This window comes from Rana temporaria, chromosome 1 (assembly GCF_905171775.1).
Source record: "Rana temporaria chromosome 1, aRanTem1.1, whole genome shotgun sequence".
Taxonomy (NCBI): Eukaryota; Metazoa; Chordata; class Amphibia; order Anura; family Ranidae; genus Rana; species Rana temporaria.
In genome coordinates this window covers 92,986,189-93,005,943 of record NC_053489.1, presented here as the reverse complement: position 1 = coordinate 93,005,943, position 19,755 = coordinate 92,986,189, and the positions used below count along the sequence as shown (strand labels likewise).

Sequence of the window (19,755 nt, the reverse complement as noted above, 5' to 3'; positions counted from 1 at the left end):
ATCAGTGGCCATCAGTGCCGCATTATCTGTGCCCTTTAGTACAGCCTTATCTGTCCCCATCAGTGCTGCCTTATCTGTGCCTATTAGTGCCCATCAGTGCCGTATATCATTGCCGTCTCATCAGCGCATATCAACGAAGGAGAAAAATTACCCGTTTGCAAAATTTTATAACAAAACATGATTTTTTTTACCCCCCAAAATGTTCCTTTTTTTTTGTTTGTTTAGCAAAAAATAAAAACCCCAGTGGTGATTAAATACCACCAAAAGAAAGCTCGATGTGTGTGAAAAAAATGATAAACATGTCATTTGGGTACAGTGTTGTATGACCGCGCAATTATCATTCAAAATGCATCAGCGCTGAAAGCTGAAAATTTTTTGAGCAGCAGGGGGGGTTTAAGTGCCCTATAAGCACCCAATCACTTTTACAGTACAGAGAAGGTGTTGTCTCCATGGTTCCCAGGCCTTTTAATTCCTCTGGAAAGCCTGGGATGGTAGTAAACTACTGTATGCAGGCAGATCTCCTCTGCAATAAATGAGCATGGAAGTAACGAGTTTATTGTAATTTCTGGGTTCACAGTCTGCGTCCAGGGCCAATCATTTGCAGGTAATCACTCCATGAGCGATTACATGGGGGGGAGGGGTGTAGCTGCGAATAGCTGTGGGAGTTGTCAATGGGACTTACCGTTTGTAGCCAATTGCAGGGAAGCCCTGCTGGGTCTCCACCATGTATTCCCAAGTGTGGAAATCTGTATGTCTTCTCTTTTCAGGTTCTCACTTTCCTGCTATGAAATTGCAAAGCCTTTGGAACTTGCAGGCTGTGTTGCTTTTCTTAAAATGCAAAATGTCGATCACTTTATTTTAGCACTGATTGCCCTCATTATTTCAAACTGGAGTTCATTTTCCTTTTAGCTATTTACAATCATGTCTATTTGCTAATTTTGTTAGTCATTCTCTCAGAATAAATTAAACAGAATTTTATGTTGGTTTCACTCTGGCTAGTAGGTGTGATGTGTCAGCAGAGGTAATACAATTAGTTTAATAGAGAGAAAAAAATCTCCTTTATTAGTTCAATACATTTTTGGTTATTTTTTTTTATCAGGAGAAAAAAAAAACATCTCAGGCCCCGTACTCACGACCAAACATGTCTGCTGAAACTGGTCCGCGGACCAGTTTCAGCAGACATGTTTGGCCGTGTGTAGGCCCGAGCGGACCATTTTCGGGTGGATCGGACAGGTTTCCAGCGGACAACTGTTTCCTGGACTTGCTTTAAAACAGTCCGCTGGAAACCTGTCCGCCCGGACATGTACGGTCGTCTGTACAGACCTACCGTACCTGTCCGGCCGCCCGCCATCCCTCGCATGCGTCGAATGACTTTGACGCATGCGTGGAAGCATTTTAAAGGCAGGCCGCCCACGTCGCCGCGTCATTGTCGCGGCGACATCGCGTCAGCGACGCGGCGACACCGCGTATTGTTTACGCGCGGACCTCTGTTCGATGGTGTGTACAGCCATCGAACAGAAGTCCCCGGGCAGACATGTCCAATGAAAACGGTCCGCGGACCGGTTTCATCGGACATGTCTGCCCGTGAGTACAAGGCCTTATGGATATTTCACTTTTAGCCAAAGCCACATTTTTCCTACTTGCACTCCCTGTCGCTGTTTTGTAAAAATATGCAGCTAACAGACTCAGAGGAAGGACACCCCACTCTTCCTTTCTTTTCTATAAATCTAGTCAAATCTCAACTTTACACACAGGCTGTCAGTGTGTATGTAGCTGCCTGGTTTTTGCAAGCAGTTGCAAACAGAGTAAAGTTACAAGCTTTAAGGGCCCATTCATATTTGTGTGTTATGGTGATCTGCACCACAAAAATAGATTAAGTGTAAATGGGCTCTATAGTTTAAAATAGTAAAAGTAAAAATGCAATTTTTAGATGTGGATTTTTTATACAGCCTACCAGCACACTAGCCACTGCACTATTTAGGAAGTCCACTGCTGACAACTCCATATTGCACGCCACCAGCTCCCAGCTTCTCACCCTGTCAGCCTGGTGAAAAGCATACCATATGACCAGTACATTAGTACAACCCAACTGCACCCTTGAATCCAACTTTAGATTGCAGGCCAAACAACTTCAAGCAGACAGATCCAAAGGAGATATAGTAAGGCCATGCTTAAAGCTTTGTAAACCCAACAATCCATATTCCCTACATGTGCCTGCTGTACCATGTACTTGTATGAAAAAGTATCCTGTCCTCTTTGTATTGCTACCTTTGTGTGAAATCCCTGGTGTACCTGCCAGTCCCTCGGCCTTCCTATTAAAAACTGACCACACTAAGCAGGAGAGGACAGTGTGGGCAGGTCTCTAGCTGTGCTGGGAACTCAGCCTGCTCTGATCCAATTATCAGACTTGCCCTGACACCCCCCCCACCCTTTGCACAGCCTTTCACTGGAAAGTTCAGTGTGCTGCAGCTTCTCCCCCCCAGCTGTTATGCAGCTGAGAACAGAGGGAATGTGATCACTTAATTTTTTTTTTTATATGCATACACTAGAGTTGCACCAATACTAGTATCCGTGGCGATAGCGAGCATTTGCACGAGTGCTTGTACTCGTGCAAATGCTCTGATGCTTTACCCGATACCTGGGCAGTCAGAGGTGATCGATGCGGCGAGTTACAAGCTCCAATCCTCCTGTATAGATTTCAATAAAGCAGCTGACAGCCACTTATCCTCCTCCCTTCCCCCCAACGTGACTGTCAGCTGCTTTATTGAAATTGTCCAGCCCCCCTCTGTGTCCTCCCTGCTCCTGTTTATGAATGAACAGGAGCCGCTGTCCATTCATCTTCAGTGCAGCTGAGGCTGTAGAGAAAGGGAATTGGGAATCTCTGTCCTCAGTCCTGTCTCAAAGGGGAGATGTCAGACCCCCAATATCTCACTAAAGCCTCTTTTACCCCCCCCTTTTCCCCCCAGGTGGAGCCTTAAGTTTATAATACGTTTGAAGAGAGAGTAGGGGGTCAATTAGCAATCCTTTGCAGTACTTTATTTGGGAGTTGATAAGCAATCTGGGACATCCAAACAAACCCAGCAAATGATTTAAATAGAAACCTCTTAGTACATGGTGTATAGAAATAATAGTACCATCATCCTAAAGATCGGTTAGAATAGAATTAGGACTTAAGGGACCCCAAAGACCCAAAAGACCAAAAAAGGATAGGGGCGAGAGGACTATATCGGTACTGTATGAGCAAGTAAACTCAAAGACTAATTATATAAAAAAATATATAAATTTATAAACATGGTATCAAAAAGACAGACATAATCATAAAATACATCAAAACAACAATACAAGACAATAAACATATAGCAAGACCGGCCATACAAGTCACCAAGCGTTGGACAACAAGTGTTGGACACCAGGCCCTAGGACTCCCGCTGCTCCACCAAAGCAACAAGTTGCCCTTGTTGGTGAGACTGCATCAGACCTCACTTCTGAATCCACACTGCTAACAGTATTATTGTGCGGCCTTTGCAACCGATTGCCGCTCATTTGTACATATTGCAACTGGGTCCTAGGGCCCTAATATTTTAGTTACTACTTTTTACACAGTTAAACAGGTCCATCTCCGCAGTCGACCCCTTGGCCGCCGTAGGAGATTTTCCCGCTGTCGGCTGTGACATCCGAGCTGAACGGTGTTCTCTCTGTAGAATTCTCCTGATGAAGTGACTCAGTCGCGAAACTAGTTGAGACTCCGCTCTGCGTGACCTACACTTTCACTGTGATCCTCCCTCCGGGGACTATTCTAGCTCGGTGACTTGTTTGGCCGGTCTCGCTATATGTTTATTGTCTTGTATTGTTGTTTTGATGTATTTTATGATTATGTCTGTCTTTTTGATACCATGTTAATAAATTTATATATTTATTATATAATTACCCTTTGAGTTTACCTGCTCATACAGTACCGATATAGTCCTCTCGCCCCCTTCTTTTTTTGGTCTTTGGGGTCCCTTAAGTTCTAATTCTATTCAAACCCAGCAAAATGCTAATTCATTTCAGATACATCATTAAGCTGGATACACTCTATAAATTCTTACTTACAGATCACCGTACTAATACAAGCAATGTTAGTGCAGCAATCTCCCTCCCCGCTGAGCTATTGTGTTCTGTCAGGGGACTGCACCCCCCCCCTGAAAAAAACACTCTGGTCAGTGCTCACAGCTGTTGGCTTAGAGCGCCGATCGGATGCTGATTTTCAAGCATGCTTGTTCGACGGAAGGCGGTCGTGAGACAGGGAGCTGCACACATGAACAGAAAGTTGGCTGGGCCCTGCAGAACCGACGTTTTTTACCCAGTGTGCACCCAGTCTTAGTCATAGCTATGACTAAAGCCGACTAAAGATTGTTCTCGGCCAGTTCATCTGGGAATGGTTGAGATAGGCTGATTGTACCCAAGTTGATCCATCGATGACTCAAGGGCTGCCAGTGCAGGCTGGTATGTTCTGGTGGGGGGGGGGGGGGGGGCGGCAGTCCCCCTGTAACAACACAATAGCTTAGCAGGTAGATCGCTGTACTAACATCACATATCTAGTAATGCAAGCTCATCCGTTGTTGTTTTCATTGAGCCTGCTGAGTTGAACAAAAAAAAACTTAGTGCGTACCAGGCTTAAGGCTATGGGTGAAATGTGCTACTGTTCTGCAGGGTTTGTTTGGATGTTTCAGATGGCTTATCTTTTACCAAATAAAGTACTGTGAGGGCTCACACCCAGTGTGATGACATGAGTTGTACTGCATTGTTAAATGCCTGTCACCGCAAGGACCCACAGAAAACATTTTTTTTGTGTGGCCCATTCACACAGCAACAGAGCCTGGAGCTGCATTTTATCATAGTGCACTGTTCAGAATCTCAACATTCTACAGCAGAGAGGGGAAAAGTGCTCTGGCAGCTGTCCGTTCCTGTGTGAATACAGCCTAAAGGATTGTTATCGCACTCTAGCTCTCTCTTCATATTTATGCTTATGAGATGTACAGGAACCAGATGCTTTTGAGGTTGACATTTCTGATGTATATAATAGCCTGGAGGGGTAAATGCTCTTGTTATATCCCAAGAGTAGAAGAGGTGAATGGTTTTAGTCATTTCTAAGGTTTATTTTTTTTGATGTTGTCATTTTTTCAAATAGGCAATTGTTTAATTTTTTTTGGTCATAAGAAAAAAAAAAGTACAGCTGTTGACTTTGCATCATGACCAATAGCAAAAAGGCTATGCAGAGTCTGACTAGTCATAACAAGAATTATATATGAATAGTGTGTACAGGATTGCAAGCCCTATCCTTGTAAATTAAAGTATAGTACACACGGCAAAATGTTGGACGACATTGACGGTTTAATAAAAACATTCGGCCTGTGTGTATGGTAGCTGGTCTTACAGGAGCGGACAAGCATGCTGGAAAACCAGCAGCCAATCGGCTCCCAATCAGCGCTCTCAATCAGCGGCTAAGAACACTGACCGCAGTGTTCTGGTGGGGGGTTGGGGAGTTGGTGGGGGGCTGGCCGACCCCCTGTCAGAACACAAAAGAACAGCAGGGGAGATCTAACATCAGATCGTTAGTACCGTGGCTCCCACTAGTGGTGTTTATCAGGCTTAAGTTATATTTAGGTAGAGCAGAGTTCACCAAACAATAAACCTGCCCTATCATAGGGGATTTTTTTTTTCTCAACTCGTAAGATAACCTTACAGGCAATAAAAAATATCAGACGTAATATAATATGACTGTGAGTCCATGGAATAAAATAGTTAAGAATACCCACAAGACACAACCCTGGAGTCTTAGGGACTTGAAGGTTCAGGTTGTTTTCTAGAAAAGTCAATAAAACACTCCAGAAGGAAGAAAGCTGAGAACAAGCAAAGAACATATGCAGAAATGTCCCCGCACTGGGGGCAGCAGACCTGTACATCCAGGCCCATGTGAGATATTTTAGCAGGTGTATAGTGAAGGTTGTGGATAACCTTAAAGGGTAACTCTACTTTCATGGGGGGGGGGGCAAATAAAAAATAATATAGCATATACAGTTGCGACACAAGTCATATTGTAATTGAATGTTATTAAAAACGATATTTCCTTTTCAATCTGCAGCGCCACAATTTTCTGTAAAATGCAGTGCAATATGACTAACTGGAGGTATTCTGTGGAGTTGCACTTTAAACACAGAATGTGTACAGAATGGCCCCCAGAAACAATATTTCCTGCTTGTGTGATCGGTTCACTGATTTTCCCAGAAGTCTGCACTAAGATACAGATTTCAGGCATCCCCTGCAACAAAAATTTTATTTTTGGCGAGACACTCTCAATAGGAAATCACATCTAAAGCGATGCAGACAGTGCAATTTTTCTCATTAGTGACCTGAAAGTAAAGAAGCAGGTTAATGATTAAAAGTGTATGTAAACCCGATTCATGAATTTTGACCTAGGCACATATATGTGTAGCATTTACTTATCTCTCTCTCCAAGAGTCCCGTGTCTTCCTGTTGTTTCGTTCCTCTGTTATCGGCGTGATAACTTCTGACAAGTTTTCAGATATGGGAGATAAAACCAGCCTGAAATTTGGGTCAGGGTGGGTGCTATAGATTCGCAGAGAGCTTGTCTTGTCACAACACAGCTCTGAAAGTATATTCGTTCCTCTGCCTATGTGGAGGCAATCAGCTGTCACATAGTATATGCCAAGAATCCACTCCAACTGCTGAATGAGGAAGTAAAAATTCTAACATGATGTAAGATCTCTAAAGAATATAGCAAGCTGAAGACAGAACATATGCATGTAAAACTTATAATTAGTTATTAAAAAATAACTACACAAAAGTATAGTTGTGATTCAAGTGGCAATTCAGGGTAATATACTTTGGGTTACAAATAAAATACTGTGAGAACCTTAAATGTAAATTTTCCCATTTGACTTAAAGTGTAACTAAACCCACATCATTAAAAACTATCAATACATGCTGTACTACATGCTGTTCATACAAACTTATTCAATATTAAATTTGATTTCTTTATTCTGAAAAAGACCTGGTTGATCCTGCTGCTCTCTATCTCTACCTTCTGTTCATGTCCCCAATTCAGCTAGGGATAATTCAGGTAGGGATTTTGCCGCTGTGGTGACATCTCCACACATGCTCAGTTTTCAGTGATTTTCTGTGCTGATCATTTCCCCCCTATCATATCTGAGCAGCCCATGTGACTATAGAGTCACAAATGTGGGTGTATACACAGTGGTAAATGACAGCCCACTCCTCCCCTCCTCCTCCATACCTACTAACCAGCTAAACACAATGGGGACAGGATATTACATTTTGATTAATGGTGGGTTCACCTCCCTCTTATTCTAAGACACAGGCTGGAGGGGTGTGACACAGCCTGTGACTGGCAGAAATCCGCCCACACCATGATATAAGTAATAAAGATTTGATTTAAAAATATATATTTGGATGCCAATTTAGAACAGTTTATTGATATTATTGCTTTATTTTTACTCTGTATTATTTTGAACATGTGACCAGCAGCGGACTAGAAGCTCCTCCTACTTATGTTTCCCTGTGGAGAGGTTGGGAAAGAGCTGGCTGGGTCAGGTGACAGCTGTATATCGATTAGGAAAAAAGGTACTTAGATATTTTTTTTATTAAAGTAATTACAGTGCCATCATCCATATTCAGAAATAGAAGGGACAATATAAGTTAAACAGTCTGTATTTTGTATCATTTTAAACCCCAAAGATTAACATTTCCAAAGCTATAAATGTTCTATTCTTGGATATATTGCTCTGACCCACTGATAAGTGGAAAGCAGTGACCACAATATTTTTTGCATTTGTATTTTAAATAGCAAATGCGTCATAATCACCACCCTGGAGAGGACAGATCTCACTCAAGGCATTAAAATGAATTTAACTTGGATGTAAAATATTCAGTCTTTTCAGAGGTCTTTTTTATTCCTTTTTTTTTTTTTTATTCAAAGCAAAAAAACACCTATTGATCAAAAAAGTTCAAAAGAAGATTGTGTCAATAGAAGTCATGTATTTTCTATTGTGTTCAATTTCAAGCAATTTTCAATAATTGCAGTCTTTGTGTTGCATTGCCACTTAAAAAACGCAGTTGAATATATTTAATCTTTGTGTTTTCCTGAACAGTTCTGAGGCTGATCAATGCATTTATTTTTGTGAACTTTGGGCACATTTTCTGCACTGCATTAATCTACCTAAATGGCTACTTTGTGCGCACATAAATTATATTTGCTTTAGTCTAATAGTTGCTGGCGAGTACAGACAAGATACAGGTGGCCTGACAGGATTAATTTTGATGCAGTAATTGTAGACGTGCTATATGCACCTGTTCCAGACCAATATGTTTTAAGTCATTATTATGTTAAACAGGCCTAGTAAAGGGTTTGCTCTTAAAAGATGATCAGTTTTACATTTCTGGACATATTGCATAAAATGTATAAATATAATGCTAAATTGTTCCCAAGGGAAACACTGCTGGCGGTTGAGTCAGTCCAGAATCTACCCACCCCCAGCTAAAGAAAAAAAGACCTGAATGATGTTGAAGTGGTCCTGTATTTATTGCAAAACTCCCAGGAAAAAAAATAATTCTCCCCCCCTCCCCCCTCCCCCCCATTGTAAAAGCAAAACCATTACACCATCTCCACGCTCCAGTGCTGTCCCCAACTTCCTCCTTGGTCCAGCATCTGACGTCCTGTTCAAGACAGAATGACATTTAGTTTTTTATGCTACTAAAAGAGATGAATGGGTTTTGTTTTGTTTTTTTGTCAATCAGCAGCACTCACTGGAGCGCTGGGTTGTGGTGGAGGCTGAGTCGGGTGCCAGTCCAGGCATGTGGACGGATTCCGATTCCATTGTCGCAATTTTGGCCAAGCCTGGACTGGCTCTGTGACGTCACCGGGCTTCAGCGAACTGCACTCCTGTGATCTGCAGGGGAAGTACAGCCAAACTAGCTTTGACTGTACATCTCCTTAAAGAAGAAAGCTAAAGGAGTTACTTATTCTACTCTGATCAGATGTTTAGCTTTCCTCTAATAATGTGTGACCCAAATAAACATGGACTGAACAATCTCTTTGCAATCGCTTTACCAACCACTAGTTGTGCCTCCCTGAACAATATCTGATAGGGGAGGTCTCCCAATGGAAACACCTATTTCAGTTGAGAAGGAGGGATTTTCCTCAACTTTGTGATTTCTTCTTATGCCGTGTACACACACAACCGTTTTTTCCGTCGGAATAACCTCAGACGGGTTATTCCAACAGAATTACTCTCAAGCTGTCTTGCATATACATAGACACACCAAATTCTGACCGTCAGAAACGCGGTGACGTACAACACTACGACAAGCCTAGAAAAATGAAGTTCAATGCTTCCAAGCATGCGTCAAATTGTTTCCAAGCATGCATGTTTTTTTCTCTGTCAGAATTTTATACAGACAAACGGAATTTCCGATTTCCGTCGACAAAAAAAAGAGAACGTGTTCTCTTTCTAAGTCCGTTGGAATATCTGACGGAAAAAGTCAGATGGGGCATACACAAGGTCAGAATATCCAATGAAAAAATTCCGTCTGACGTTTTACATCAAAAATTCCGATCATGTGTACGCGGCAATACAGCAAGGTAGGATGCCCTGGAAAATCTCTTCAGTAGAGACAGCCGAAAAAAAAACGGTTAGAGTATCTATCTAACCCTTTCCCACTTCTATAACTATAGATGAAGATGTGGGCCGGAGTTCTACTTTTATTTTGATTTGTAACCAGGGCCGATCCGCCCTATAGGCTCACTATGCAAGCCGCTCAGGGCCCCGCAAAGCTGCTTTTTTTCAAGGTACCATATATAAACTATCACCCAGCCAAGGGAAATGGAAGTAATGCTCATCATACACATAACTGTATGATTGCTATATTAAACGGTTATTTAAAAAAAATAAAGTATTTTTAAGAAATCAGTGGCACTGTGGTGTTGGTTCAATTGATCCCTTCTGAACAACAGTGGCCACTTTTATTCTATAGACGTTCAATCAGAAAAGCCTGCAGAAGAGAGCAAGTGTTGCTGATTGTGCAGCTGTAGAGGTGACAAGGCAGGGGGTGCATCAGACCGGTGTACATAGGTCTCTGTTCTCACATACATACCATATTTATCGGCGTATACCGCGCACTTTTTTGCCCTGAAAATCAGGGTAAAATCGTGGGTGTGCGATATACGCCGATACCCGCTTTTCTGCGCCGAGTTTGAATACTGCGCCGGTATATACCGAGCGCAGTACGCTCGTCTATAGTCGGCCAGTCTCAGCTCCTCTCGCGCTCACGTCCTGGATGTACAGGACGTGAGTGCGAGAGGAGCCGAACCTGCCCGACTATACACGAGTGTACTGCGCCGGCATATACCGAGCACAGTACATTCGAGTATAGTCGGGCAGGCTCGGCTCCTCTCGCGCTCACGTCCTGGACGTACAGGACGTGAGCGCGAGAGTAGCCGAGCCTGCCCGACTATACACGAGTGTACTGCGCTCGGTATATTCCGGCGCAGTATTCAAACTCGCGGGAAACGAGCAGGGAGGACGCCGCAGAAGGACGCCGGACCCGACGAAGAGGACACCCGAAGCCGCAGACGGATGCTGGACCCGACGAGGCCGCCGCGCAAGACACCAAAACTGTAAGTACAAAAATCTTTTTTCCACAGGAATGCATGTCAACTTTAGGGGTGCGCGCTATACGCCGGAGCGCGCAATACCCCGATAAATACGGTATATAGCGAAAGCAGCGACGATGTGTCTACAGTGTGCTGCATATTACTTTGATCTTTGGCTGGCACTGATCAAAATGGCAGAACCTCTAGCAGAGAAAGCAGCATAACGCTTGTAGCGGCTCACAAGAGTTTGAGAGTTTATGGGCATTTGCATTAATAAGCTTTTTTTTTTCTCAAAAACATTCTCCTCTGCTCATATTTCACTATAATCAATGTACACTTGAAAATTATGAATAATCTTTCAAAAACGCTATTCTGATGCTTTTTTTTCTGCTTGAAAATGATTCTCTGCAAATATGCCTGTAAAATCCCTCTTGTGCATTAGCAAATAGACTAACATAAAGCTGCTTATACAGGCTGAAGAAGAAAAATGCCAAAAGCCTGTGTAAGCAGCATTTTTTATACCCAATTTGCATGGACCCGCAAATAGCTGCATACATTTTGGGTAATCATCAATTGGCCTTTAAAGCCTAACTTTGGCTACAATCATTTAAAACCCCCCCCCCCCACCCCGATGAAGAATCTATTGATCCTTTTTGCAAGGGAGATAGGATAGCATACAGTAATACTCACATTACTTCAGAATATTCCAGCATGCCAGATCTAGTTATGACATCTGACCTGTCTTTAAATGGTCTTGTTACACTGATGCCATCATGTCTGAGTTGTAATCACTGTAGAACCAGTGGTAACATCCTCAGAACAGATATGGCAGTTAATATGATTGCCCAGCAACATAGCAAAGCAGAGGACCAGACTATCACTGATTTCAGGTACATGGATTGAGGTGAATGTGACGGAATGTCCAGTACCCAGCTTGGGTGCTTTTATCAAGATACAGCTTCATCCAATCTGGAAACAGTTTTTATAACTGAATATTGCATTGCACCCAAGATCTAGATGACACTAGCTTAGGTGCAAATTGGAACTCTCTTTATTGTAAACTCACACAGCATGTATATACCACACATACTTGGATTAATCTTGATCACGTTATCCTAAGCACATCTAAAGAACAGGAAAAAAATGGGGAACCGCGCTAGACTACTAAAAAACAAAGAATAAATAAAAAAAACAACCCTAGGCAGCAGCTTATTGTGGGATATACACATATAAGTAAATAAGAAGAAAGAGAGAATACTGTGCCAAATTAACAAAAAATGTATTAAATATTGTGAAAATAAAAGTCCATAGGAAGAATCAGTCCTTATATAATTAAATACATATAGGCAGATGTTGAAGCAAATTAAGAGTTCATATGAAGAACCAGTTCTTCAAGTGGCACCACAGTGACTCCACACACACAATAAAGTGCCCAACACCGTAATTCAGACCTGCTTACTAAATGGCAAGCATAAAGGGCGTTTGGCTATATCTCAGCCATGGCCTTTAGCTTGCAATGCTGAGCTGAAACTGACAGGAAGCAGACTGGGTGGCTAAAATCCCCCTCGGCGTCTCACAGAGTCTGTGGCCAGGATTCAATGATATGTTCAAAGTGAAAGAAAGCTCCTCTGCTGCCACTTCCAGCAACGTCTCCTCTCTACTTCATCTAAGGAACAGTCAACATAAACAGTATGCTAATTCACATCTAGCAACTAATATCTGACCGTAATTTAATTAACATGAAATAATAAACAACTAGTATTTTATACAAACCTAGGTGCCCAGACTGTCCAGCAACAAGCCCACAACCCTGCTTACACAGAGTACATTACACATAATCATAAACACATAACATCCCACAAGGATTCTATAACAAGGTAAAGTGGACACAATAATACATCTCCAAGAGATGAGCTGACAGACAAATACAATAGGTGACCCAATTAACAATGTGAATTCACACAACGGGGAAATGATACCATGCGGGATTGTAGCAGAAGACCCCAGTATTAGGTTGGTTTGAGCTGATTATGTTAACATAAGGAAAAAGAAAACCAGCGCTATCAACCCAAAAGAAAGTGAAACTACAAAAATGATGTATAAATGTATGTATCAAGTTGCTAGCTCAAGCACTTACAGTGTTCCACCCACTACTATGTAATAATCAATTAAATAATGTAGTGTAGCGTAACTAATCAGCATATGGTCTGGTTCACACTGGTGCGTTTTGACATGCGATTTGGCATGTCAAAACGGCGGTATTTGACGCAAATTGCCGGCAATGGCACAGTTCTAATCGGTGCGACGCCACATCTGCGGCGCTGCACCGATTTCAAAAAGTAGTTCCTGTACTACTTCTTGCGATTTCGGCCTGCGATTTACATTGACATCTGTGCAAAAACCTGCACAGATGTCTCTATAGTCGCGGCCAAAATCGGGACTGCCAGCGGGAGTGAAATCGTGCAAGTTCAATTGAACTCGCATGGTATATGCAGGGCTCAAAATTTCAAGTTCTGAGCTACTAGCCAGGCCTCAAGGGTTACTCGCCACCAGTTGCCCCGCCCAACCCCTACCCTGCCCCGCCCCTAATCACGCCCCGCCCCTAATCACGCTTTCATAAATTATATCATGAAATGACACTTAAATGAATTACATTACAAAAATAAATATTAACAACAACTTTATCAGTTCCCCTCAATGCAGGCTCATCTGAGCCCACCTTTGCAGCGTGACCTGTGCCCACCATTGCAGCCTCACCATGTCCAACATTGCAGCCTCACCGTTGCCCCACATTGCAGCCTCACCGTGCCCCACACTGCAGCCTCACCGTGCCCCACACTGCAGCCTCACCGTGCCCCACACTGCAGCCTCACCGTGCCCTACACTGCAGCCTCACCGTGCCCTAAAATCCAGCCGCAACGTCATTGAGCCCCAAAATCCAGCCTCACTGTGCCTCAAATTGCAACATCACCAGAGTGGAGGAAGTGAGAGGGCGGCCAGGACATGACTGGAGGAAGATTAGAGCCACGAGAGACATTCTCCCAGAGTGATCACCCCTGTGGAAGAGAGCATATAGGAAGAGGAAAGCCGCAGGATCGCAGAGCAGTGAAACACGCTGTAACAGCTGGCATTGTCTCTGCTTTGCTCACTCTCACACAGCCTCCTGACCCCGCTTTCACACCTGAGTGTTTTCAGCTCATAAAATGCCATCAAAAATGGCTGAAAAATGCCCAACAAAAAAAATCCCATTCATTTAAATGGCCCCTGTTCACATCTGAGCGTTTTGTCACCTGTAGTAAAACACCTGAGGCTGCATTCACATCTGAGCGTATAGTTTTTAGGCAGAAAGTCACGCTATTTTTTTACACGATTTTGTACAGGTCAAAGGGTCACCAATGTACAAGAATAAAAAACGCCTGTAATCTGCCAAAAAAGAAGCTCCTGTATGGACGTTTTGCTTTACGTGATAGAACGCTCAGATGTGAACAGGGGCCTTTGAAATTAATCAGATTTGTTTTTAGAGCTATGGCTGAGAGCAGAAAAATTCCCAAAAAGGCATAGGTGTGAACAGAGCCTAAGCTCAAAAAAGTACATGAACTTCTTTATAGGCAGATTACAGGCGTTTTTCTGCTTTTTCCATTGGTGACCTTTTGACCTGTACAAAATCGGGGCAAAAAATGCAGCAAAAATTGTGGTAAAAACACATGACGTTCTGTCTGAAAAATACGCTCAGGTGTGAGTGAAGCCTTAACCATTTAGGTAAGCAGCAGAGAACATGTGTTAATTAAGCCTGGGTTCACACTGATGCGATGCGGGAACCAGTGCGATTCCAGCGCCGGTTGCCGCATCGTATCTCTTCTGTGGGCAGTTCACACTGCTATCTGCAAACCGCTGCGGGTGTCAATACATTGTTAACAACACCCCCATTTTAGTTCACAGATAGCAGTGTGAACTGTTAACGCGCACAGGAATCAGATTGCATAGGTAAGAACACTCATGTGATTTGATTCTAGTGCGGGAAAAACAAGTCCCTTCGATTTTTTTCTGTACCAATCCAATGCGAGTTCAGCCATACAATTGTATGGCTGAACTTGCATCTCACAGACATCGTATGTGATCGGCACCACAGGTGCAAATCGCATGCGACGTCTCTAATCGCACTGGTGTGTACCTGGGCTGAAGCAGAGAAGAAAAGCACAGTTCTCTTCTAGAAAGCACACAGAGGGTTAATTACTACAGAGTCTTTATTCCAGATAACAAAAAGATGGCAGAAATGGCATGAGGTTTGCAAGGAGACAGTGAGGATCGTATTTATATCTGACCTGGCTGGAGGTGTAAGAAGCACAGTAGCTGGGTCTGCTGCTGAAGCCACATTTGAGGCTCCATCATCCATGTGCACTGGGGTCACAAGTTCACAACACAGGAAGAGAAACTGACCAGCTCTCTCACTGGTCTCCCGTCCTGTGCAGAGAGAAGGGGGAGGGAGGGGGGAACTGTCACCACACGCTGTATGAGAGACACTGCAGCTAGCAACTCCTTCCACATCGTGCTGGGAGATCTTCTGCTCGCCCCCCCCCCCTCTCCCTCTCCCAGGCAGCCCAGCTCCTCGCCAGCCCTCATTTTTCACTCGCAAAATGCGAGTAGGCAAGTGAAAATTTGAGGGCTGTGTGAGGAATTTATACAGACTGGCAGTCGAAGACTGTTGAAAACAAAGTTTTTGGTTTATTTTTCCATCTTGCTGGAAAACAATTGCAAGCATCCAAACAGCATAAACAAAATAAATCATGAAATAAACCCTAGCCACTCTGGGCGTCTACCTTCCACACAGGAACCTTTTCACACAGGAACCTATCTATGGAGTCTGGCTCAGCCTAGCACTGGACAGACAGTGCTGGTCGTACAGCAGAAAACAATAGTCTTTTGATTTTTGTCACACAGAAAAATCAATGCTCTCCTCACCTCCACAGAAGACCTTCTGGCACTGCTCTCCTTACTCACAAAGACTCAGAATGATGCAGCCAATTAGTGGTAATCCTTTGAACTACTTATAGAGGCCTTAATTGCCTCATTCTGAACAGCGGCCTCAAACCTTTTCTGGCTACATTTTTCAGCCGACGCCTAATAACAATTAGTGTATTGTCTAACAAGGCAGAAATGTATGTCCCGTCCGTGACAACACCCACAGATTTACCTGACTTCCTGTCACAGCTGGTATATGTGTCATAAAGTGCAATAACTAAGTTGGTAAACATATGCATATGACATAAAGTGCAATACAGTGCAAAGTTGTGAAAATCCCACAGTTCATTCATAATAGTCCAATATAATATGATCTACAAAGTCCAGTAGTCCTTTGCAATATAGAGCATGTGAAAAAAACAACCAAAGTGTCTTCAGATAATTTTCATCCTATAGTGCTCATCCTTCACCAGGTGAATAACCTGCTCGCTTTAAGCATAAAGAGAAATCACCTGCGTTACACTATGTTTCAGGTACAAGTCCGCAGAGACCAGCTCTTAAGGCTACTTTCACACTGGGGGGGTTGCAGTTAAGCGCTGCTAATTTTAGCGGCACTATACGCTGTTATAGCGGCGCTTTTCGGACACTAGCAAAGTGCTTTTAACCCCCCCCCCCTAGCAGCCACATAAAGGGTTAAAAGCGCCCGCAATGCGCTCCTGCCAAAGCCAAAAGATGCTGCTTGCAGGACTTTTCTTTAACGCCCTGCAAGCGCACCGCCCCAGTGTGAAAGGCTCTCACACTGGGGCTTTAGGGAAGGTGTTTTTCAGGCACTTTACAGGCTTTATTTTTAGCACAAAAGCGCCTGGAAAACGCTGCAGTGAGAAAGTAGCCTTAATCCTCTTTTCTGCACTGATGGCTCTATCCTCCAGCTCCACCAGCATGAGTAACACTTCCCCCCGCAGGCATTATGGAAGATACAAGAGTCACAGACATAGTGTACACCCGCTTAAAAAACTTTTACTCCTGCATATAAAGACATACACTTACTAACAATGGAGCTTGACAAAAGTGTTCAGTATCAATAGTCTAAAGCCGGCTCCTCCCTATACGTGTTTCATCCTTGTGATTCGGCTACCTCTGTAGTCCTCACTATTGCACTTTATAACATATGCATATGTTTACTAACTTAGTTATTGCACTTTATGATATATATATTTCCTGATAAGTTGCACTATACTATATTATTATATTTCCATCTACTCTGAGTTACATAGTAGGTGAAGTTGAAAAAAGACACAAGTCCATCCTATGTCTCACAGTCTAAAGCAGTCATTACTGGTTTGGGCATAGAGGCCCCAAATATGTATCTGGTTCTTCCAGTTCCAAGAGTCTGTGTGTTTTGGGGAGATACGAACTGGAATCCAAAGCAAGACCACTCCAAGGGTCCCCCGGGCATACACGTCCCAAGAATAGATCCCCCTCAAAATTCAGGGCCCCATAGTTAATAGCCAAGAGCCCCTGTCCTGGTTGGGTCTGTCACAGTATTACTGTGTACTAGCCCACCTCCTTGCAATAATGAGCATTCGATTCTTTTATCAGTGGGGAGTGGGAGGATGTTGAATATTTTTAATGTGGCCAAAACAATGCTATAAGAAGTATCTGAATGCAGAGGACATGAGAAACAAATTCATGCATGCACTTACCATTTTACTGTAGTGACTAAGCTGGCCTCTTGCCCTTAACCAATTGCATTCAAGATATAATTTTTCTCTTGAGCCCATGATTTGTCATTGTATGTACAATTCTTTATTCCTGCTTACTTTTCAATGTAGCTGTTAATGCTTTCTATAGCTTATGGACCTCTGTAATATTTTCGTGTGGATCTATGTTCTCCAAGCATAAAGTGAGCAGTAGCTTTTAAAACCTAATTTACATTATTTTATGTTGTTCATCTGTAATTTGCGCTGTAGCAGGGAAAATATTTGATGAGCTCTTGTTAACGAGTGCTCTCTGCTCTATTGCTGAGTGCAGCAACAATGTATTCCTAAATCTTAGGATAATGTTCACATCAAGAAATTCATTTGCTCAGCTTGATACTTACACTGTAATTTACTGATTGATTTTCTGTGGGGTACAGTCAATAAATACTTACAGCATTGTTCAAAATAAGTTTCTTACCACAATATCTCAAAGGAATGAACTTAAAGCCATATTTGTCAAAATAAGTTTCTTGCCACAATTTCTCAAAGAATTGAAGCAAAAGCTGTTTTTCAAACAGCTGGAAGAAAAATATAGAACAGCAGAATAGCAACTAAAGGAAGTCACTTAATACACTTAAGTAAGTGTTATTTGTATGCATTCCAAAATAGACATGAATTAAAGAGTATGTGTTGTGGAGGCAACACAAAGGCAAGCAAAGGGAAAAGCACTAGTCATCTGTACACTCCCTGCAGCTTTAAGTTCCACCTGTTTGCATCCTCCTCTGCCACACTTTTTTTTTGGGGGGGGTTGCTGGTACCTGGTTTTGACTCACCGCAGTGATCTAAACCAGAATCCCCCCCAAGCCCCCCCCACCCTGCAGTTTTGTGGGATACATCATGAGACAAATCACAAGGCACAGCGTGACACGCCCATGCACAAGGCTTTACTTCCTGTTTCCTTGCTTACTATGCCAGCGCCCGCACGCAAAGCCATTTAAAGAATCCGTTCAGGTGAGGACATTGTGGGATTCCTTGACAGGTCAGTGTCCTTATATTACAAAGACAGCAGCTACATTATTTGTAGCTGCTGACTGTTTGTTTTATTTTTTGTTGGGAGCCTGGAGCTCCTCTTTAATGATGAACTGGTGACTTGGGTGGGGGGGGGGGGGGGGGAATACACAACAATAGAGGTTTAGGTTGAAAAGCTTAGATTTGCATAATGAATAAAATAATTTGTAGGAATGTGCTTGTCTGCATCTGTTCAGGTACAGATTTCTTTCCAGCATGGAGAACAGTGAGCAGCAGAGTAGTGATTTGAACAAATCTCATAAGACTTGTATATAAGTAACGGGGTCACTTTATTATAGCACCACCCCACTGCAGTGCAAACTGAACCAAAATTAGACTTTGCTTACCCATGTCAAAATATGCCACAAGATGAGAGCATATATGCACATTTCAGAAATGGTCAGAGAAACAGTGCAGAGGAAGAGGAATGGAGAAGTAATGTGGTTGCTTGTCTGGCAATCAAAATTGCATCCATACCTCCAATTTTTCTAGTCTTCTTTTTTTTGTTTTGTTTTCACCATTTGGGCGACTGTGGCAGATGAGGTTTAGTGTTGATAAAAAGTTCTCAAAAAGGATATTGGGGAACTGGAGAAAGTGCAGAGAAGGGTAACCAAACTAATAAGAGGCATGGAGGAGCTCAGCTATGAAGAAAGATTAGAGGAACTGAATTTATTCACTCTTGAGAAGAGGAGATTAAGGGGGGATATGATCAACATGTATAAATATATAAGGTGTCCATATAGTGAACTTGGTGTTGAGTTATTGACTTTACGGTCAACACAAAGGACAAGGGGGACACTGTTTAGGTTTAGAGGAAAATAGATTTCACCTCCAAATATGGAAAGGTTTCTTCACAGTAAGAGCTGTGAAAATGTGGAATAGACTCCCTACAGAGGTGGTTCGGGCCAGCTTAGTAGAAAGGCCTGGATTCTTTCCTAAATGTACATAATATAACTGGGTACTAACTAGGGCTGGGAAAAAAATAAATTCAGCCGCGATTCTGGGAAAGGGCTGCGAGGCTGGCTGTCGCGGACTAGGCCGAAGCAGCGGCCTCACCTAAAAAATCCTGCCCGCAGCTCCTCGGAACCGGCGCTAGAGTCCTCCTTCTACTGGGTGCGGACCCTTACAACTGACCCTCCTGTGTCCCTCCTGTGTCCCTCCTGCCTTGGTGGCCTCTCCGGGGTGTGCAGGGGAGAAGCCAATCTGCTGCAATCCTGGGAAAAGGCCACTAGGCCGGACACTGCGGACTAGGCTAAAAACTCCTGCCCGCAGCTCCTCAGGACCAGCGCAGTGTCCATAAAAAAAAAAATCGATTTGAATCCTAAATCAAGTTTTTTATCAAAAAAAATCTGCAGC

The 19,755-nt window shown here is 43.0% G+C and overlaps 1 protein-coding gene across 2 annotated transcripts in view; it reads left to right on the top strand.

The window, feature by feature from the left end:
- IPO11 (importin 11) overlaps positions 1-19,755 on the top strand; it is a 652,108-nt gene that overhangs the window by 445,329 nt on the left and 187,024 nt on the right. The window lies entirely within an intron of this gene.